The following is a 24,436-nucleotide window of genomic DNA, read 5'->3' as shown; positions in this document are numbered from 1 at the left end:
CAGCCAAGCAGAGCCCCCAAGTCTGGCTTGCAAAAGCGGAGGGGCCGGACGGAGTGTGTTCCTACAGCAAGCAGGACTTGACATCTGGAAGGTTATAAGCTAACAGCTCTGCTCGGAGAACAAGAGAACTTGAGGACAACGGGAGGGAGAATTGTTGAGCCCCGGACAACAGAGCTCAGTTTGGCGGGGAACAAAAGCACTCATCAGCGCCATGTCCCTCACCCATCCCCCAGCCAAAATCCCAAAGGGAACTAGTTCCTGCCAGGGAACTTGCTTGCACCACACAAACACCCAAAGCTGTGCTTCTGTAGATCCATCCCTCCAGCGGGTCTGACTCCCTCCTGGTGCCTCAGGGCCCCTCCTGAAGCAATCTCCAAAGGAAAAGCAAGCTGAGGCTGCCCCTCCCACCGCTGTGCACCTTGCCTATACACCTCAGGTAATAAGCCAGATCCCAGCACCACAAACCTGGCAGTGAGGAAGTAGCCCAGACGGGCCACACCACCCCACAGTGAATCCCGCCCCTAGGAGAGGGGAAGAGAAGGCACACACCAGTGTGACTGCCCCAGCGGTGGGCTGGGGGCAGACATCAGGTCTGACTGTGGCCCTGCCCACCAACACAAGTTATTCAAGACAGCAAAGGAGAAGTGCCCTGCAGTCCTGCACCACTCCAGGGACTATCCAAAATGACGAAACTGAAGAATTCCCCTCAGAAAAACGTCCAGGAAATAACAACAGCTAATGAACTGATCAAAAATTATTTAAACAATATAACAGAAAGTGAATTTAGAATAATAGTCATAAAATTAACTGCTGGGCTTGAAAACAGTATAAAGGACAGCAGAGAATCTCTTGCTACAGAGATCAAGGGACTAAGGAACAGCCAGGAGGAGCTAAAAGAGTGCTATCAATGAGTTGCAAAATAAAATGGAGACAACTACGGCTTGTATTGAAGAGGCAGGGGAGAGAACAGGTGAACTAGAAGATACAATTATGGAAAAAGAAGAAGCTGAGAAAAAGATAAAAAAAATCCAGGAGTATGAGGGGAAAATTAGAGAACTAAGTGATGCACTCAAGAGAAATAATCTACGCATAATTGGTATTCCAGAGGAGGAAGAGAGAGGGAAAGATGCTGAAGGTGTACTTGAAGAAATCATAGCTGAGAACTTCCCGGATCTGGGGAAGGAAAAAGGCATTGAAATCCAAGAGGCACAAAGAACTCCCTTCAGACGTAACTTGAATCAATCTGCACAACATCTCATAGTGAAACTGGCAAAATACAAGGATAAAGAGAAAATTCTGAAAGCAGCTAGGGATAAACGTGCTCTAACATATAAAGGGACAACTATAAGACACATGACCGATCTCTACTGAAACTTGGCAGGCCACAAAGGAATGGCAGGAGATCTTCAATGTGATGAACAGAAAAAAAAATATGCAGCCAGAATCCTGTATCCAGCAAGTCTGTCATTTAGAATAGAAAGAGAGATAAAGGTCTTCCCAAACAAACAAAAACTGAAGGAATTCATCACCACTAAACCAGTCCTACAAGAGATCCTAAGGGGGATCCTGTGAGACAAACTACCAGAGACATTGCTACAAGCATGAAACCTACAGACATCCCAGTGACTCTAAACCCATATCTTTCTATAATAACACTGAATGTAAATGGACTAAATGCGCCAACCAAAAGACATAGGGTATCACAATGGATAAAAAACATACACATCTATTTGCTGTCCACAAGAGACTCATTTTAGACCTGAGGACACCTTCAGATTGAGAGTGAGGGGATGGAGAACTATTTATCATGCCACTGGAAGTCAAAAGAAAGCTAGAGTAGCCATACTTATATCAGACAAACCAGACTTTAAATTAAAGGCTGTAACAAGAGATGAAGAAGGGCATTATATAATAATCACAGGGTCTATCCATCAGGAAGAGCTAACAATTATAAACGTCTATGCGCCGAATACAGGAGTCCCCAAATATATAAAACAATTAGTCACAAACATAAGCAACCTTATTGATAAGAATGTGGTAATTGCAGGGGACTATGGCACTCCACATATAGAAATGGATAGATCATCTAGACACACAGTCAATAAAGAAACAAGGGCCCTGAATGATACATTGGATCAGATGGACTTGACAGATATATTTAGAACTCTGCATCCCAAAGCAACAGAATATACTTTCTTCTCGAGTGCACATGGAACATTCTCCAAGATAGATCATATAGTGGGTCACAAAACAGCCCTTCATAAGTTTACAAGAATTGAAATTATACCATGCATACTTTCAGACCACAATGCTATGAAGCTTGAAATCAACCACAGGAAAAGTCCGGAAAACCTCCAAAAGCATGGAGGTTAAAGAACACCCTACTAAAGAATGAGTGGGTCAACCAGGCAATTCGAGAAGAAATTAAAAAATACATGGAAACAAACGAAAATGAAAATACAACAATCCAAACACTATGGGATGCAGCGAAGGCAGTCCTGAGAGGAAAATACATTGGAATCCAGGCTATCTCAAGAAACAAGAAAAATCCCAAATACAAAATCTAACAGCACACCTAAAGGAAATAGAAGCAGATCAGCAAAGACTGCCTAAACCCAGCAGAAGAAGAGAAATCATAAAGATCAGAGCAGAAATAAACAATATAGAATCTAAAAAAACTGTAGAGCAGATCAACGAAACCAAGAGTTGGTTTTTTGAAAAAATAAACAAAATTGATAAACCTCTAGCCAAGCTTCTCAAAAAGAAAAGGGAGAGGACCCAAATAGATAAAATCATGAATGAAAATGGAATGATTACAACCAATCCCTCAGAGATACAACCAATTATCAGGGAATACTATGAAAAATTATATGCCAACAAACTGGACAACCTGGAAGAAATGGACAAATTCCTAAACACCCACACGCTTCCAAAACTCAATCAGGAGCAAATAGAAAGCTTGAACAGACCCATAACCAGCGAAGAAATTGAGTCAGTCATCAAAAATCTCCTAAAAAATAAGAGTCCAGGACCAGATGGCTTCCCAGGGGAGTTCTACCAGATGTTTAAAGCAGAGATAATATCTATCCTTCTCAAGCTATTCCAAGAAATAGAAAGGGAAGGAAAACTTCCAGACTCATTCCATGAAGCCAGTATTACTTTGATTCCTAAACCAGACAGAGACCCAGTAAAAAAAGAGAACTACAGGCCAATATCCCTGATGAATATGGATGCAAAAATTCTCAGTAAGATACTAGCAAATCGAATTCAACAGCATATAAAAAGAATTATTTACCATGATCAAGTGGGATTCATTCCTGGGATGCAGCGCTGGTTCAACATTCACAAATCAATCAATGTGATACATCACATTAATAAAAGAAAAGATAAGAACCATATGATCCTGTCAATTGATGCAGAAAAGGCCTTTGACCAAATTCAGCATGCTTTCTTAATAAAAACCCTCGAGAAAGTCGGGATAGAATGAACATACTTAAACATCATAAAAGCCATTTAAGAAAAGCCCACAGCTAACATCATCCTCAATGGGGAAAAACTGAGAGCTTTTTCCCTGAGATCAGGAACACGATAGGGATGTCCACTCTCACTTCTGTTGTTTAACATAGTGTTGGAAGTTCTAGCATCAGCAATCAGACAACAAAAGGAAATCAAAGGTATCGAAATTGGCAAAGATGAAGGTAAGCTTTCATTTTTTGCAGATGACATGATATTGTACATGGAAAATCCGATAGACTCCACCAGAAGTCTGCTGGAACTGATACATAAATTTAGCAAAGTTGCAGGATACAAAATCAATGTACAGAAATCAGTTGCACACTTATACACTAATAATGAAGCAACAGAAAGAGAAATAAACTGATCCCATTCATAATTGCTTATTGCAGAAGCATAAAATACCTAGGAATAAGTCTAACGAAAGATGTAAAAGATCTGTATGCTGTAAACTATAGAAAGCTTAGGAAGGAAATTGAAGAAGATATAAAGGAATGGAAAACATTCCATGCTCATGGATTAGAAGAATAAATATTGTCAAAATGTCAATACTACCTAAAGCTATCTATACATTCAATGCAATCCCAATCAAAATTGCACCAGCATTCTTCTTGAAACTAGAACAAGCAATCCTAAAATTCATATGGAACCACAAAAGGCCCCGAAGAGCCAAAGTAATTTTGAAGAAGACCAAAGCAGGAGGCATCACAATCCCAGACTTTAGCCTCTACTACAAAGCTGTAATCATCAAGACAGCATGGTATTGGCACAATAACAGACACATAGACAAATGGAATAGAATAGAAACCCCAGAACTGGACTCACAAATGTATGGCCAACTAATCTTTGACAAAGCAGGAAAGAACATCCAATGGAAAAAAAGACAGTCTCTTTAACCAATGGTGCTGGGAGAACTGGACAGCAACATGCAGAAGATTGAAACTAGACCACTTCATCACACCATTCACAAAAACAAACTCAAAATGGATAAAGGACTTGAATGTGAGACAGGAAACCATCAAAACCCTAGAGGAGAAAGCAGGAAAAGACCTCTCCGACCTCAGCCGCAGCAATTTCTTACTTGACACATCCCCAAAGGCAATGGAATTAAAAGCAAAAATGAATTACTGGGACCTCATGAAGATAAAAAGCTTCTGCACAGCAAAGGAAACAACCAACAAAACTAAAAGGCAACCAACGGAATGGGAAAAGATATTTGCAAATGACATATTGGACAAAGGGCTAGGATCCAAAATCTATAAAGAGCTTACCAAACTCCACACCCGAAAAACAAATAACCCAGTGAAGAAATGGGCAGAAAACATGAATAGACACTTCTCCTAAGAAGACATCCAGATGGCCAACAGGCACATGAAAAGATGCTCAACGTCGCTTTCCGTCAGGGAAATACAAATCAAAACCACACTCAGATACCACCTCACACCAGTCAGAGTGGCTAAAATGAACAAATCAGGAGACTATAGATGCTGGAGAGGATGTGGTGAAACAGGAACCCTCTTGCACTGTTGGTGGGAATGCAAATTGGTGCAGCCCCTCTGGAAAACAGTGTGGAGGTTCCTCAAAAAATTAAAAATAGACCTACCCTATGACCCAGCAGTAGCACTGCTAGGAATTTACCCAAGGGATACAGGAGTACTGATGCATAGGGGCACTTGTACCCCAATGTTTATAGCAGCACTCTCAATAATAGCCAAATTATGGAAAGAGCCTAAATGTCCATCAACTGATGAATGGATAAAAAAAATGTGGTTTATATACACAATGGAGTACTACATGGCAAGGAGAAAGAATGAAATATGGCCCTTTGTAGCAACATGGATGGAACTGGAGAGTGTGATGCTAATTGAAGTAAGCCATACAGAGAAAGACACATAACATATGGTTTCACTCCTATGTGGATCCTGAGAAACTTAACAGAAACCCATGGAGGAGGGGAAGGAAAAAAAAAAGAGGTTAGAGTGGAAGAGAGCCAAAGCATAAGAGATTTTTAAAAACTGAGAACAAACTGAGGGTTGAGGGGGGTGGGAGGGAGAGGACGGTAGGTGATGGGTATTGAGGAGGGCACCTTTTGGGTTGAGCACTGGGTGTTGTATGGAAACCAATTTGACAATAAACTTCATATATTGAAAAAAAAAATCTTCAAGTAGGATAAATTAGGTTCCAAGGAAGACTTTTAGACTATGTTTTCTGAGACATTTTTGCAATCTTGTGTTCATTTTAATCCTTCAGAGTGTTTTCTCTATACCTCCTTTTTGACAGGAAAGTCCATGCCAATCACAATTTTTCTCTAGTCAGGGTCTAAAACTCTATGCTTATTTTTTAATTAGTTCCCCGAATGTTTCTATTACTGGGATGCAATTCACACTACACATTAAATACATTTAAAACAAGTTTCAAATTCCTCTTCTTTATAAGAACCTCCAAGCTCCCAACTATCACTGTTAAATACTCGTTTAGTTGTTTCTGTGTTCTTTGCTTCCATTACTAATGTATCTCATTTTACACAACCATAGGGATAATTTTTGACTTGCACACCGTTGTCAATTTATTGCACAACCTTAGACAAATTACTGAAATCTGTTTCTGTTTTCCCATGTGTAAAATGGGGAAGCTTGGAGATTATATTTGAATATAATAAAACATATGTTTAAAACACTCTGCTCATGTTATGCATATTTTTCGATTATAGAAGTAAATGGTAATACCATAATTATATAGTTCATCCCAATTCTTTTTTTAAACTGAGACCAGACAGAAAAAAATATTTCAAAGTAACAGGACGTATGGTAAATGCTAACCAGTCTTGTGAACTCCCTAGAGTGGCATCTTCCTCAGGTAGGATATAAGAACAGAACTTAAATCCTACTTGAGGTTATATTAAAGGGGAGAATTTCTGGTGCAGAAGCTAAGATTGAGTTTAGAAAGAAAATCAAGGTAAACACATTTATGTACTTTACATATTATGTTTTCTTTATAGCTTCAATATCTGTAGGGTCCTTTAAATGTTTCCTGAATGTTTTTAGTGTATATTTATTTACCTTATAGATACACTAAGGTAACGTTAGTATTGCTTATGACTCTGAAAACAAATCATTCCTCATTTTGACAAGTTAGGCATTTGCAAAGCTGAATCATTAGCTTCTTTAATTAGCAGAAAAGTATTTTATTGTCAAAATAAAAGATTTCATTTATTTCCAATTTTATAAAGATTTATATAAAATTAAAGCAAATTATATTTCTTAGAAGACTCTGCCATTAGCCTCATCGTGAAAAATGGCAAAGATGTGGAATATACATTTAATTCTTTAAGAAAAGTTTTTTTGTGTACATTTTGATAATTTTATTTCAGTGGTCTTCAGGTTTGTCCCTGTGTCATGATATTTACAATTATGAAAAATTCTAGATGCTGCATTATTTATTTCCTTTATTCAGTTTTCTAAGAAATTTGAAAAAATAAATGAAATTTTCAGATTTAGTTTCACTGATGAATTAGAAACATATAATGCATGAGCACTTTTTCTCTTGGGACTGTTTGTTTGGCTTTTTACTATTCATTGTGAGACCTTCCTTAAAAGCCTTTTGACACAGGCATGGTAAAAATATGAAGTTGAAATACCATCTGCTGAAAGCCACTAATGGTCTTCTACCTATAAAGGAAGTTGATAATTTCACTGATTTTTTTTCTCCAACATTGTTATTGTCTGGTTCTACGAAAGGAAGATATATATTTGTGGACTTCAATATAATATGGCAGCAGTAATTCATCATTTTCCATATACAAATGCAATGCTGGAACCAGAACCCAATTATACCAGTAAATATAAAGGGAGAATTGCCTACAAAAATAAGTTTCCAAATAGCTATTCACAATTTCATGTATTTTAATAAAAGTTAAGTAATATTTTGCAGCAACATGAAAAAAGGAAATTTGTAAGAGTAGGATTGACAGGATCATATGGTCTTATCTTTGTATTGGCGCAAAAACAGACACATAGACCAATGGAATAGAATAAAGACTCCAGAACTGGACCCACAAAAGTAAGGCCAACTAATCTTTGACAAAGAAGAAAAGAATATCCAATGGAAAAAAGACAGTCTCTTTAACAAATGGTGATGGGAGAACTGGACAGCAACATGCAGAAGATTGAAACTAGGCCACTTGCTCACACCATTCACAAAAATAAACTCAAAATGGATAAAGGACTTGAATGTGAGACAGGAAACCATCAAAACCCTAGAGGAGAAAGCAGGGAAAAACCTCTCTGACCTCAGCTGCAGCAATTTTGTAGTTGACACATCCCCAAAGGCAAGGGAATTAAAAGCAAAAATGAACTATTGGGACTTCATGAAGATAAAAACCTTCTGCACTGCAAAGGGAACAATCAACAAAACTAAAAGGCAACCAACGGAATGGGAAAAGATATTTGCAAATGACATATCGGACAAAGGGCTAGTATCCAAAATCTATAAAGAGCTCACCAAACTCCACACCCGAAAAACAAATAACCCGGTGAAGAAATGGGCAGAAACATGAATAGACACTTCTCTAAAGAAGACATCCAGATGGCCAACAGGCACATGAAAAGATGCTCAACGTCACTCTTCATCAAGGAAATACAAATCAAAACCACACCGAGATACCACCTCACGCCAGTCAGAGTGGCCAAAATGAACAAATCAGGAGACTATAGATGCTGGAGAGGATGTGGAGAAATGGGAACCCTCTTGCACTGTTGGTGGGAATGCAAACTGGTGCAGCCACTCTGGAAAACAGTGTGATGTTTCCTCAAAAAATTAAAAATAGACCTACTCTATGACCCAGCAATAGTACTGCTAGGAATTTACCCAAGGGATACAGGAGAGCTGATGCATAGAGGCACTTGTATCCCAATGTTTATAGCAGCACCTTCAACAATAGCCAAATTATGGAAAGAGCCTAAATATCCATCAACTGATGAATGGATAAAGAAGTTGTGGTTTATATATACAATGGAATACAATTTGGAATTGAGAAAGGATGAAATATGGCCTTTTGTAGCAACGTGGATGGAAGTGGAGAGTGTTATGCTAAGTGAAATAAGTCATACAGAGAAAGACAGATACCGTATGTTTTCACTCTTATGTGGATCCTGAGAAACTTAACAGAAGACCATGGGGGAGGGGAAGGAAAAAAAAAGTTAGAGAGGGAGGGAGCCAAACCATAAGAGACTCTTAAAGACTGAGAATAAACTGAAGGTTGACGGGGTGGGAGGAAGGGGAAAGCAGGCCTTGAGGAGGGCACCTTTTGGGATGAGCACTGGGTGTTGTATGGAAACCAATTTGGCAATAAATTTCATATTTAAAAAAAAAGAGTAGGATTAAATTTCAGAATTATAAAACACACATATGCATAAACATTTCTCCCATACATTGCATACGAATACACTAAGATGTTTCATTTGCAGTAATTCGCCTTTTTGTTTGATTCTTTTTATTTCTTTTGAGTTCATTTGTTTCTAAAAATGTATTTTAAGGATATGGCTTCCTTAAAAAAGAAAACCTCATCTCATACTTTCCTATCAACTGTTCTCTTACATGCAGCATAGGCTTATGTTATTCAATGTAGAAGATAATTCATGTCAATTTATATTACTTATACTTTCAAATTTAAACTTTATATACCTACATATTTTCTTTTAAAGTTCATTTCAATGGATCCTCAAATTTTAATTTAAAATGAATATAAGCTTTAATTTTGTTTTTGTTTACACATAGATTAATACTTCAATTGATTATGTACATCAAAAAGGATTATGCATTTTTAAATATTATATTTATGCTATTTTTATTTATTTTTGATATTTAAAAAATGCAAAGAAAAGAATATAATAACAGCATATCAAATGCTAGAAATTTATTAGTGTATTTCAGTTTTTAACAAGTATATAATTTCAAAAAACTATACAATTAATAACTGATTGTCCATTAACTATAACTTTATAAATAAAATTGATGTGTCCTGTAATCATCCTATGTCATTCTTTAGAAATAAAATAATTTTCTGCTGTATATATTTTCAGTGTATTTCATTCTTTTGTACAAATCTGTTTTACAAAGCCTTTTTTTTTGATGATTTTCAAATGCATTTAATTGGCATCATGCAGAAAAAATCCTATAACATTTTACTCAAAACCATATCACATCCCCCATGAATTCTACATAATAATGTAAATGTATCTGATTTACCCCAAATTATTATTGCGATGTTTGATGGTTTTTTACTCTTCTTAAGATGATTTTAGGGGCTCTGGGTGACACAGTTGGTTGAGCATCCAACTCTTGATTTCCACTCAGGTCATGATCCCAGGGTCTTGGGCTCAAGCCCCACGTCCAGCTGCATGCTGAGAAAGTGGAGCCTGCTTAAGATTCTCTCTCTCTCCCCACTTCTGCCTCCTTCCCCTGCTCATTCTCTCTCTCTCTCAAATAAAATGAATAAAAATGAATAAAAATAAAATGATTTTAAAATAAGAAAAGAGAAAAGATTGTTTTACTTCTTTGTAGGTTACAAAATCTTACCTGTTATGTGTATCATTTTCTTGTATTAAATAGAAGCAGTGGTGCTAATTATCTTAAGAAGACTACTTAGGAATGTCCTACTTTTATGTTACAAATTAATATACACATTTATAAGAAAAATGTATAGGATTTATCCTTTTTTTAAGTTAATATGGGATTTTAAAATTATGTGTATATTATACTAATCGTGTTGAAAGAAATTACTAAGAAAAATATTGATGAAAACTAACAGTTGATAAAATCAAATATTTTTATTATTTGGGAATTTTTCTCTCCATGAAATAAAGAGAAGCAGAGAAATATATAAAGTTTCTCTAAAATACAGATTTGCTAACAGTTATCAAAAGGATAAAAGTGAAGTCATCTCGAGAACTTAACATATTTACAGAAAAAGAAAGCATAGGTCAATTTTGCTAACTAAAAAAACAAACAAACAAACATACAACAAAGGACAATCTTTAAGAAATCTGACAAAAGGGATTTTAAGGCCTTCAAAACTGATCATAGAAAGCATAAAACTACTCTCAGACCATGGGAAGAATTTCATATGCAAAATGGATTGAGTTATACAAAAGACATTAATTGTATTTATAAAGACTATTTTATAGCAGCCTTTCTAAAACATGAAGAATAACTGGCAAATGTAAAAAGAAAGTTACAGAGCTAGCATCCTCAAGGTGCTCTGAGGGACAATAGTTCCAGGAACTCAGTTTCTCTGTGAAGGAAGCCTATTAGCTAGGCCATCATAGCTATGGCCTGAGGAACAGACTTCTCATTAAACACACATCTAGGGAATGACTGGAATCATTTCTAGAGACCTCAGAGAGTGAGTGCTAGCTTTGTGTTTATCCTCTGTCATGCTCCTTGAGGGAAGCCCTACATGTGTCTGGTACCTGGTTTTTGCAGCTGATACCCAGAGGGTGTCCCTTGATTTCTTGGCTCTGGTTGTCAGAGGGGCTTGTGTTTCTGGGTCCTACAGGACTAGAGGAAAAGGAGGGACAGTTCTTGGTAGGTTATTACCTCCTGGGTGCTGCACAGACAGCAGACTGAGGCACACCCCCTTAGTCTTTCAGTGAAGAAGGTCACTTTATTGTCCTAGAGATTGAGCTGATGGGGAGGTTTCAGGGTTGGCACATATTTAGTCGAATGGAACTGCTCTCAAAAACATAGGCAATGGACACCATCTTGGCTCATTTGCTCTGCCTCGTTCCAGTTTGCCATTATCTCTGAGAAAGGAGCTTATACACTTGTCTGGAGCCATGATTTTTGTAATTACCAACTAGGGAACATCTTCAGATCACCTGGTTCTGGTGGCCAATAGGGTTTATGTAGGTGGTCAGACAGGACTGTATATATTAGCATACTTTTAAAAATTGTTGCCTGAATATCTGGCTTCCAGTCAGCCCAAATTGAGATGCTGAGATCCTTTCCTCTGGAACACTAACAAATCTTGGCACATCCTCAAATACTGGAAGCCACTGAAAATATAATAGGCTGCTGAACAAGCACAGAGGTTTGAGAGACAACCAAGAGCTGGCGCAGGGCTGAATGAAAAGGTTCATCTCCTTTGAGACTGGGAGTGGTGGCTGATTTATCTTCAGAATAGAAACCAAGCACAGAGAGTAAAGCAAAATGTGAAACCAGAGGAACATGTTCAAAATGAAAGAATAAGATAAAACCTCAAGAAAAGACCCTTAATGAAACAGAGATAAGTAACTTACCTGATAAAGAGTTCTAAGTAATTGTTATAGAGACTCTCACTAAAGTAGGGAGAAGAGGGGCGCCTGGGTGGCTCAGTCAGTTAAGTGTCTGGCTTCGGCTCAGATCATGATCTCACAGCTTGTAGGTTCGAGCCCCATGTCACGCTCTGTGCTGACAGCTCAGAGCCTGGAGCCTGCTTCTGATTCTGTGTCTCCCTTTCTCTCTATGCCCCTCCCCCCCACTCACACTCTGTCTCTCAAAAAATAAATAAACAATAAAAAAATTTTAAAGAAGGGAGAAGAATGGATGTGCACAGTGAGGACTTCAATAAGAAATGTAAAATATAAGAATGTACTGAATAGAATGCAATAACTGAACTGGAAAAAAAACACTAGAAGGGTTCAAAAGCAGATTCAATAATGTAGAAAAAAAGGATCAGTCAGCTGAAAAACAAGACAATAGAATTCATCCAATCAGGACAGTAAAAAGAAAAAATAATAAAGATAGCTTAAGGGGCTTTCAGGACATCAAACAGACTAACATTCACATTATAGGACTCCCAGAAGAAGACAGAGAGAAAGGGACATAAATCTTATTTGAAGAAATAATGGCTGAAGACTTCCATAACTTGGGGAAGGAAACAGATATCTAGATCCATAAGTTAAAGAAAGTTCAAAGGAAGATGAGTCCAAAGAGACGGACATCATCAACACACATTATTATTAAAATGTTAATAGTTAAAGACAAGGAGAAAAAATTAAAAGCAGCAAGATAAGAACCAACTTGTTATGTAAAGTTTGTCAGCACAAATTTTGTAGCCTAGAGGGAGTGGCACAGTATAGGCAGGGCTGAAAGAAAAAAATTTCCAACCATGAATCTCTACCTGGCACACTTAGCATTCAGGATAGAAGGAGATGTAGAGAATTCTCTAGATAAACAAATTCTAAAGGAGTTCATCACTGCTAAAGAAACTGCCCTTAGAAGAAATATTAAAGGGACTTCTTTAAGCTGGAATGAAAGGGTGCTAATTAGTAACAAGAATGTGTATAAAAGCATAAATCTCACGAGAAAAGCAAATATATAGTAAAGGTAGTGGATTTATTACTTATACAGCTGGTATCAACTTAAAATAGACTGTTGTAAGTTGTTATATGTGAGCCTCATGGTAACCACAAACCAAAACCTATAGTAAATATACAAAAGATAAAAAGAAAGGAATATAAACTTAACACTAAAGGAAGTCATCAAACCACCAAGGACAAGAATAAGAGAAGAAGAAAGGAACATAGATGAATTACAAAAACGGCTAGCAAACACTTAGCAAAATGGCAATAAGCACATACCTATCAATAGTCACTTTAAACGTATATGGGCTAAGTTCTCTGATGAAAAGACATAGAATGGTTGAATGGATAAAAAAATGAGACTTATTTATATGCTTCCTTTAAAACACACTCTTTAGATGCAAGAATATACACAGGCTAAAAGTGAAGGGATGGAAAAAAATGTTTCACACAAACAGAAACCAAATGAAAACTGGAGTAGCTTATACCTATATCAGACAAAACAAGCTTTAAAAGAAAACTGCAATAAGAGACTAACATGGGCATTATATAGTAATAAAAGGTCAATCCAACAAGAGGACATAACATTTATAAACATTTATTTACCAAATGTATAAGCACCTAAATAAATAAAACCAATATTAACAGACCTATTAAAGAAAGGGACGGCAATACAATAGTAGGGGATTATAATACCTAATCACATCAATGGATAAGATCATCCAGACAGAAATTCAGTAAGAAAACATCAGCCTTAAATTACATGTTACAACATATGGGCTTAACAAATATATATAGAATATTCCATCCAAAAGCACATAATACACATTCTTCTCAAGGCTACATGAAACATGAAACATTTCCAACATATATCAGGCCAGAAAGCAAGTTTTATAAATTTAAGAGGACTGAAATTATATCAAGCATATTTTATAAGCACAATGAAACTAGAAATTAATTATAAAAAGAAAACTGGATAATTAAAAAATATGTGGAGATTAAATAACATGATACTGAATAACCAGTGGGTCCATATAGAAATCAAAAGAGAAATAAAAAAATACCTTGAGACAAGCAAAACAGAAATGTAACATACCAAAATTTGTGGGATACAGCAAAAGCAGTTCTAAGAGAAAAGTTTATCATGATAAATGCCTATATCAAAAGAAGAGAAATCTCAAGTAAACAACCTAACTTTATACCTCAAGGAACTAGAAAAAGAAGAACAAACAACGCCCAAAGTTAGTAAAAATTAAAAATAAATAAATAAATAAGTAAATATTAAAGCAGAAATAAATGAAGCAGAAATTAAAAAGACGAGAGAAAAGACCAATAAACTAATAGCTGGTTCTTTGAAAAGACAAACAAAATGGACAAATCTTTACCTAGTTTCACCAAAATAAAGACTGTGGACAAAAAACTAAATGGAATCACAAATGGAAGAGGAGTGGGGCACCAGGGGCACTTAAGGGGGGCACTTAACTTAGTTGGTTAAGCCTCCGACTTCAGCTCAGGTCATGATCTCACAGGTTGTGAGCTCTAGACCCATGTTGGACTCTCTGCTGACAGCTCAGAGCCTGAAGCCTGCCTCAAATTCTGTGTTTCCCACTCTCTCTGCCCCTCCCCTCACACTCTGACTCTCTCTCTCAAAAATAAATAAACAAAAAAAATGGAAGAGGAAATGTTACAAATGATACCACAAAAATAAAAAGGATTGTAAGATATTACTATGAACAATTATATGCCAATAAATTAGACAACTAGAAGAAATGGATAACTTCCTAGAAATATACAATCTATCAAGACTAAATCATGATGAAATCTGAATAGATTGATTAGTATCAAGAAGATTCAATCAGTAATCAAAAATTTTCCATTCAGGGGCACCTAGGTGGCTCATTCCATTGAGTGACTGACTTAGGCTCGGGTCGTGATGTCACAGCTCATGAGTTTGAGCTCCGTGTTGGGCTCTGTGCTGACAGCGTGGAGCTTGGAGCCTGTTTCAGATTCTGTGTCTCCCTCTCTCTCTGCCCCTAACCCACTCGCATTCTGTCTCTGTCTCTCTCAAAAATAAATAAACATAAAAAAAATCTTACAAAGGGGCTCCTGGGTTGCACAGTCAGTTAAACATCTGACTTCAGCTCAGGTCACCATCTCATGGCTTGTGAGTTCCAGCCCTGAGTTGGGCTCTGTGCTGACAGCTCGGAGCCTGGAGCCTGCTTCGGATTCTGTGTCTCCCTCTCTCTCTGCCCCTAACCCACTCACATTCTCTCTCTGTCTTTCTCTCTCTCTCTCAAAAATAAATAAAGATTAAAAAAGATTTTGTTCCATCCAAATAAAAGTCCAGGATCTGATGGCTTCCCTGGTGAATTCTACCAAACATTCCAAGAATTAATATCAATCATTCCAAAAAAGAGAAGACAGAGAAACTCTTTCAAGCACATTTTACAAGTCCTGCATTAGCAAACCAAATTCAACAATACTTTACAAAGATCATACACCATGATCAAGTGCATTTATTCCAGGGATGCAGCAGCTGCAAATTAATGTGACACACCACATTAACAAAATGAAGGGGAAAGATCATATGGTCATTTGAACAGATGCAGAAATATTTGAGAAAAATTCAACATCCATTTATTATCAAAACTCTCAACAAAGAAGGTGTAGTGGAAACTTAACATAACAAAGGCCATATATGACAAGCCTACAGCTGGTATCACACTCTATGGTGAAAAGTGTAAAGCTTTTCCTCTAAGATCAGGAACAGGATAATAATATCCATTCTTACCACTTTTATTCAACATGGTACTAGAAGTCTAGCCAGAGAAACTAGCAAGAAAATGAATTACAAGTTGTCCAAATGGGATGAACTAAAACTTTCCTTATTTTCAGATAATATAACATTATACAGAAACCTGTAAAGATTCCATCAAAAAACACCTCTAGCACCAACAAACAATTTCAGTAAAGTTGAAAGACACAAAATCAATACATAAAAATCTGTAGCATTTTTACAGTAATAACAAAATATCAGAAAAATAAATTAAGGAAACAAACCCATTTATAATTGCATCTATGAAAATAAAATACCTAACAATAAATTTAACCAGGGAGATGAAAGATCTGTATATTGAAAACTAAAGAAAAAAATTAGTAAGAGACATTGAAGACAGAAATAAATAAAAATATACTGCATGCTCATGGACTGGAAAAATTAGTATGGTGAAAATGTCCATACTATCCAAACCAATATAAAGATTCAATGCAATCCCTATCAAAATTTCAATGATATTTTTCACAGAAATAGAACAAACAATTTTAAAATTTGTATGAATCCACAAAATACAAAGACTCACAATGGTCAAAGCAATCTTGAGAAAGATCAAAACTGGAGGCATCAAAATCCCTAATTTCAAACTATATTCTAAAACTCTAGTAGTGAAAACATTATGGTATTGGCATAAAAACAGACACATAGATCAAAGGAACAGAATAGACAGTCCAGCAGTAAATCCACACATATATGATGAATTAATTTATGACAAAGGCATGATAAATATACAATGGGGGGAAAGACAGTGTTTTAAATAAATAGCACTGGGAAAACTGGAGTGCCACATGCAATAAACAAAAAAACAAACAAACAAACACTGGTCCACTATCTTACATCACAAGTAAAAATTAACTCAAATGGATTAAATATTTGAACCTAAGACCTTAGCCATAAAACATCCAGAAGAAAACACAGGTGGTCATCTCCTTGATGTTGGTCTTGGTAATGATTTTTTTAATCTGACACCAGAAGCAAAAGAAACAAAAGCAAAAATAACCACATGGTACTACATCAATCTAAAAAGCTTCTGGGGGCATTTGGGTGGTTTAATTGGTTAAGCAAATGGCTTTTGGTCTCAGCTCAGGTCATGATCTCACAGTTCATGGGGTCAAGCCTCACGTCGGGCTCTATGCTGATGGTGATGGCATGGAGCCTGCTTGGGATTGTCTCTCCTTCTCTATGCCCTTCCCCCCACTTGTGTGCTTTATCTCAAAATAAATAAACATACTTAAAAAATTAAAATAAATAAAAATAAAAAGCTTCTGTACAGCAAAGGAAACCATCAACAAAATGAAAAGGCAGCTTACTGAATGGGAGAAAATAATTTCAAATCATTTATCTTGGGGGCTAATATATATCAAATATATACAAAGAACTCATACAACTCAATGGTAAACAAAACAAACAATATGATTTTAAAAATGGGCAGATGAGGGGCACCTGAGTGGCTCAGTTGGTTAAGTGTCCAACTTCAGTTCAGGTCATGATCTCACAGCTCATGGGTTTGAGCCCCACGATGGGCTCTGTGCTGACAGCTCAGAGCCTGGGGCCTGCTTTGGATTCTGTGTCTCCCTCTCTCTGCCCCTCTCCTGCTCATTCTCTGTCTCTCTCTGTCTCTCTCAAAAATAATTGTGTGTCAGGGAAATACAAATCAAAACCACAGTGAGGTATCACCTCACACCTATTAGAATCAAAACCACAGTGAAGTATCACCTCACACCTATTAGAATAACTATTATCAAAAAGACAAAGACATACTAACAAGGATGTGGAGAAAAGATAATCCTTTTACATTTTAGTGGGAGTGTAAATTAGTGCAGCCACTATGGAAAACAGCGGAATATTCTTAAAACTTTAAAAATGAAACTACCATAAAATACAGCAATTCAACTACTGAGTATTTATCAGATGCAAACAAAAACACTAATTTGAAAAGATATGTGCACCCCATGTTAATTTCAGTATTATTTATAATAGCCAAGATATGGAAACCACATAAGTGTCTGCTGATTGGTGAATGAATAAAGGAAACGGGAGATACACACACACACACACACACACACACACACACACACACACACGCTGGAATATTATTTGGTCATAATAAAGCTAAAAACTTGTCATTTGTGACAATTTGGGTGGACCTTGAGTGAATTATACTAAGAGATATAAGTCACAGAAAGACAGATATGATCTGTCTTAAATGTGGAATCTAAAACAAAAATAAAAGCAAAAAAATCCCAGGCTCATAAACATAGAGAACAGACTGGTGGACTAGTGGTTACCAGAGGCCGGCAGTAGGGGTTAGGCAAATTGGTGAAATGTTTTTGTTTTGCTTTCTTTTGTATTAGTTTTAATAAATTGAATAAAGACAGTATGAGAATTGCAAACCAACTGATCATGCTGTTAATTTTACTTAATCAAAGTATGTATTAATAAGTTGAGATACAGCTTAAAAACAAACAAAAACACTGCTGTGGTAGAATTAAGCAAAGGTCCTTAATGTGAACAGTCACATTCCAGTTTATAATGAGGCCCAAAAAGAAAGAGTGTAAGACACTAATAAAAGCAGTTCTCAGAGCTTGCAAACATCAAGTGCAGACAAGAAGAAAAACTGAACTGTAATATCAGGCAACATATTTAAGTGTAGTTATTGAAGTTACTGTTGAACAGAAAGCAAAAACAATAATCAACACAAAACAGTCAGAAACCTGGTCATTTCCTTATAATTTTCATTTTTCCATATGGGAAAGAGTAGAATTAAAAAATAAAACCATAATATGTTGCAAAATTATTTAATTCATTATTGTTACATTACATTACTAAAGAGTAAAGAGCATACTGGTGTTTTAAGAAGAAACAGATGCCCAAATCTCTTGGGGAAGGACTAACCCCTGACATTACTCATCTCTACCCTCTGCCCATTCACCCTAGGGAGTATGTGGTTAGGAAAGGGAAAGGAGTGATTAGCACTAATATTATCAGATATCAAATTAATTGAAGAAGATAAGGATATAATCCAAAATAGGGAAAGATTTAGATTCCCCTTTAGAGTATAAAGACATGTAATTCAGGGCCGGATGGAGTGGTCTTGGTGTGAACCAATCTTATATACAGAACATATGGGAATCCTTGGTAATTTGGCCAGAAAGGTCTCAAACTTTCACAAGACATTGAAGAACTAAATTAGCTAAATTGGGAAAAATAAAGTCTGTTGGATGTGTGAGTGTGCGGTCTTGTGTGAGTCTGTATATAAATAGGTCAGTGTGTCTTTCTTTCAACTTTTCTTCTCCCATATGGTGTAGATAAAATTATCAAACACTTTATATAAAGAGCTTCTTTTTTAGGTTTTCATGCATGCTTCATGTGTAGGAAATGATAGTCAAGGCAGGAACCAGAAGAGGGAAAGGTAAAGCCTCTTCTGATCAAAGGCAGACATGAGTGTGGGTGGCAGGTAGCTTGTTGAGGATATAGAAATGAAGAGATAGGAAGATGCACTCACTTTTTTACACCCTGACATCACCATATACCTAGAAGAGAGTTACAGCGGATATAGGAGCCAAATTGTTCAAATTACAGACACAATAGCACTATCTTTGCTAGCTACTCAAGACACGGTACATATGTACAGGATACTTTATCTTCAGTAAATATATTAATTTTCTTAGGATTATAAAAGAAAATTAAATTTGTGTGGTTTTAAGTAATCTGAATCATTAGTAAAATGCATGTTTTTGGAAAGAGTGTAATTTAGAATATGCTGTTACCTCAACCAAACAACTTAAGGTAGTAAGCTACTAACAGACTGATGTTTTACCTGTATAGGGCAATCAATGTCAATGAAATGCAAAGACTCACCTCTAGTGTGTTTCTATAATTTAAAGCACTCAAAATTGTTATTTATTATTATAAATAAAAACATATTTCTAGGATAACATTAGAAGGATATTCAAATGGCTACAAGTCAAAGAGTACACAGAGATACATTTAAGAAATTAACATAAAATCTCTCCTACTGATTCTTCTATCTACTAGAATTTAAGTACCATAGATCTTTGGGAAGATTCCACATGTATCAATAATTCTTTTTTTATATTTATTTTTTTATTTGAGAGAGAGAGAGAGAACATGAGTGGAGAAGAGGAGCAGAGGGGGAGACAGAAAGAGTGAGAGAGAGGAGAGAGAGAGAGAGAGAGAGAGAGAGAGAGAGAGAGAGAGAGAGAGAGAGAATAAATGAGGGGCTTGATCCCATGACCCTGGAGTCATACTCTAAGCCGAATTCACGAGTCAGATGCTTACCTGAGTTAGAGCCACCCAGGCACCCCAATCAATAGTTCTTTAATCAAATTCTATTTCTATTGTGATGGCAAAGGAGCTGTAAAATAATAAAAAGAGATGCTAGATTATGGGGTATATAATATTAGGAAACGGCAAATCTTTTTATTTTATTGTATTTTTTTTAATTGTTTATCTTTATTTTTGACACAGAGAGAGACAGAGCATGAGCCGGGGAGAGGCAGAGAGAGACACAGAATCAGAAGCAGGCTCCAGGCTCTGAGCTGTCAGCAAAGAGCCCGACGCGGGGCTCGAACTCGTCAACTACAAGATTATGACCTGAGCCGAAGTCGGACGCTCAGCCGACTGAGCCACCCAGGTGCCCCAGAAACAGCAAATCTTTCAAAATGTGTGCAAGATCCTGCCAGTCTGACATGATTTTAAACCAGATAATCTTTGTCTACCCATTTTTTTAAAACTACACTTCGGAAAATTTCTTCAGAATTTTCAAAATATTTTGGCTTATTTTAAGTAGAGAAATCTTTTTGTTCTAGATATGAATTATTTAAATATCTATATTTTATTTGGAACAGTTTTTAGTAAATAAATATATCAACTTAAACAATACCTATTGAGGTAAAGATAAGACCAAGTATTGATAACAGTTTCCTCCTTGAGTCCATAAATTAGTTCTGATAACAATTTTGCAAAAATTTTTAGAAAACATTTTGAAATATGGTAACATAAATGGGCAAAGTAAATAGTGTCCTACTTCTTCAAAGGAAAACACTTAGTATGTTTATTATGTTTTTATCACTCTAATGTTTCCTCTGAGACTAGGAAATGCAAGTACCCCATGAATGGGCATTCTGGACTTTTTTATTATTATCATTTTCCCTTCTCTTCCCTTTTAGTTCAAGGCTTTAAGGGTCATTAGGCCTCTAAAACAGTTGTACACTTGAAGATAGTTCCTTTGTTTTGTTTTGTTAGCCTATATCAAAGTTTGCAGTATTCTCAATTCCTTCCCTATGATGTTTCCCCCATCCACTCCTGAAAGATTTATTGTATCTTCTTTGGTGTTCTCCCTAAATTTGGTAAGTGTACCAGTTAAAGAACATCATATAGTTTTATAATGTTTTATGTATCTCCTTTTAATAGATGGGATTACTCTAGGGGCATAAAAAATAACTTACTGAACTTCTCATTCCAAGATCTTACTTTATGATGGGGATATAATAGATATTCTTACTTGGCAGAGGTTGAATTTACTTAAATTATAATGAAACAGACAGAAATGAGGAGATTATAAAGCACATGGTAAAAAGAAAAGCAGAGGGGATTTTCTTCATAGAAATTTAGAGTTAATAAGTTTGAAATAACAATGTGTTTATAGTTTAAAGTTCCAAAGTAATAAAGGTGAAAGTATGAAAATCTCTGTATGAAATGATTAAAAAATATCTTCTTGATAAATAAAGAAAACAGAAAATCAAAAGGAAAAATGTCCTGACAACCAATGTCAGGAATTTATAAATCAATCAACCAATCAACCAATCAGTCTTTCAAGTTACTTTGACATTGGTAACTAGGAGCATAATAGCACAGTTGGAAATGAGAGAAGCAAATTACATAGAAATGTATACACTGCAAGGAAAATATCAGTGAGTTGAAACTAAGCGGCTTATTTCAAAGAAGTTAGTCATGTAGCAGGTATAGTTTAGAAAACAGACTCAATTGTTACCTTGCCAAATAGGCTGAGAGAACTTCTATTACTTGCAAAAATAAAAGTGTTTTTCTAAACTGGATATCAATTGTGTGCTAGACAAGCATGGATGAATGTTTGAAGTTTTTTGATTGGGGAAGGAATGAAAGAAGAGATGGAAAGTAGCATGTGTTTCGTTATTGTGATTTGTAGGTGGTAAAGACACATAGAAGTGTGAAGTTTCATTTTAAAAGATTTATTCTAAAGGATTTTTAAATTTGTGTTGTCAAGAGCATAGACAACAATCAAAGTGGTGGAGTTTGGGTGAGTTCCATTCAGAGTTCTGCTTGCTCTCTTCAGTAAAATGATGGGTTCATCAAAATCAGGATACAAAGTAGCTCACTGATGACAGTAAATGTCAGTGGAATCTCTATAGTATTTATAAGGCATACTGAAGTTGAATAAATGAAAAGGATTTTATCATGATCTATTATATTCCATAAAACTATGAAAATAATCTTGCTTACGAGAAGAATAAAAGCTAGAGAAGGAAATAAAGAATTAAAACCAACAAAAAGAAGGTATATAAGTAAACTAAAAATGTATAAACTGAATAAAATATAAAATATAAATATGTAAATATACCAAAAAAAAAAAAAAAAAAAAAGGATTCCAGGAGGATGACAACTTTATTACATTTGGTTCATTTTCACTTCCAAAGTCTGAGTTACCTTTTCAGAGCCAATCAGCTTCTGGGTCTAACACATAAGTGAAAACTCAGACTCTACTGGAAACCTAAAGAAGAAAGCTGATGCAGTATTCTTTTCTTCCATTACATGAGAGTCTGTGATCCCACGTTTGGCAATTCTGTGTTTAGAATCAGAACAAGGTGGACCCTGGGTCATATCTGGCCCAAAGAGATTCATGAACTCTCTGGAAGAAGGGTGCAATAACAATGCATGAAGGCTCCTGAACACCCTCAGCTGAAGTATAATCAGAGAGATTGACTGAATCCTTTCCAAATTTCCAACTAGAAAAATATGAAGGGGCTGAAGCGAAACAGACTTTTGCTCTGACAGTCAAGTGCCATCCAACAAAGTACAATGGGCCCCTCTCTGAGATATCTGCATCAATAGAACTCTTAGTTCCACATGGGATGACGACAGCGTGTGGAAAACTTAAACAGTACATGACTCTGTGGTAAAAGTATTCACAGCAGGGGTGGCTAGGTGGCTCAGTCAGTTGAGTATTCAACTCCAGCTCAGGTCATGATGTCACAGTTTGTGAGTTTGAGCCCCACCTCACCTCGGATTTGTTGCTGTCAACACAGAGCCTGCTTCAGATCCTTTGTCCCCCTCTCTCTCTGCTGCCCCTCCCTACTCACTTGCTCTCCTTCTCTCTCAAAAATAAATAAATGCACATTTTAAAAAGTATTCACAGCAATTGACTTAGAAAATGAAGAATTTATAGTGATACCTTAAACTACATTTACAAAAACTGATATATATATATAAATATATATATATATTTATATATATATATATATATAAAAGTGATAGATGATAAATATCTTTATATAAATAGTTATAAAATGTTTTATCAGTGTTTACAAAATTAAAACAAACCTAGTGAATGGGAGTATTTTGTTGTAATTTTATGATGAGTACTTAAAGTAATGGTGGGTCTTACAATTGATAATACAATAAAGTGTTATATACTGTTAAATAATGAGATAGTATGGGGATGTATAATATTAAGTAGTTCATAAAGATTTTTGAAATAGGAAAGTAATAATGTAAGGAAAATTCTAATAATGTGTTGGAAGCAAAGTACTTATTTATACTAGAAAATATAAGAAAATGTATATATGAAGGAAAAGCAAAAGAAAAGAGTTCCAAACGTTTCATTTGCTAATAGTGGAAGAGAAAATTGTCCAGGATTTTAAGTACCCAAATGTCTCATATTTAAGAGACATAAAAGACAGAGGTAGACCAGAGCAACTTAATTGAGATAAAATATTTCTCATTTTTATAATTTTTTTCTCATGAGTCCTGAAGAAAGGAAGACAAATCATTAACTAAATGCATAAATAAAATAAGTGACCCTAGGAAAGTTTAGGATTAAGGTCCTAAAATGACATTTGTTCACACTAACAAAAGAAAGCAACAAGAAATGATGATATAGCATTATATAAGTAATAAATCTAAGAAACATCACAAGATTAAAGTCAATTATATTTAGTTGTTGTAAATCCTAAGAGCAGTATGCCTTCTTTAAAGACAGCAAGGAGTCAGATTAGACTAAAAACATGCATTCTCACAAGTATGCAAATGTCCCAATTCTCACCCCCATTCTCCTAGAAATACTAATGTACTTGGCTTTATACTTGTTCCTGCAGACACCATTCATGTATATACAAGTGTAAGCACAGATATTTTTGAGGGAGTGTTCCTTTTATTCAAAGGAAGTAACATTCCAAACTTGTTCCCAAATCTGTTCCTCTCACCAATAAAAACATTGTTTGTTTTTTTTTTTATCCATAATACATGTCGACTCACCCAGTTTTTATATTACTAATTGGTCTATCATATGGATATTGATCATATATAATCAATACCCTATTTTTAATTTTTAAAAATTTTTTAATTTAATTTTATTTTAGAAAGAGAGGGAGTATATGCAAGTGGTGGAGAGGCGCAGAGGGAGAGAGAGACAAAATCCTAAGCAGGCTCCATGCTCAATGTGAAGCTCAATGAGGGGCTCAATCCCATG

This window comes from Panthera pardus, unplaced genomic scaffold (assembly GCF_024362965.1).
Source record: "Panthera pardus isolate Hobbes unplaced genomic scaffold, ASM2436296v1 HiC_scaffold_2, whole genome shotgun sequence".
Classification (NCBI taxonomy): Eukaryota; Metazoa; Chordata; class Mammalia; order Carnivora; family Felidae; genus Panthera; species Panthera pardus.
This window is presented reverse-complemented; position numbering follows the sequence as displayed.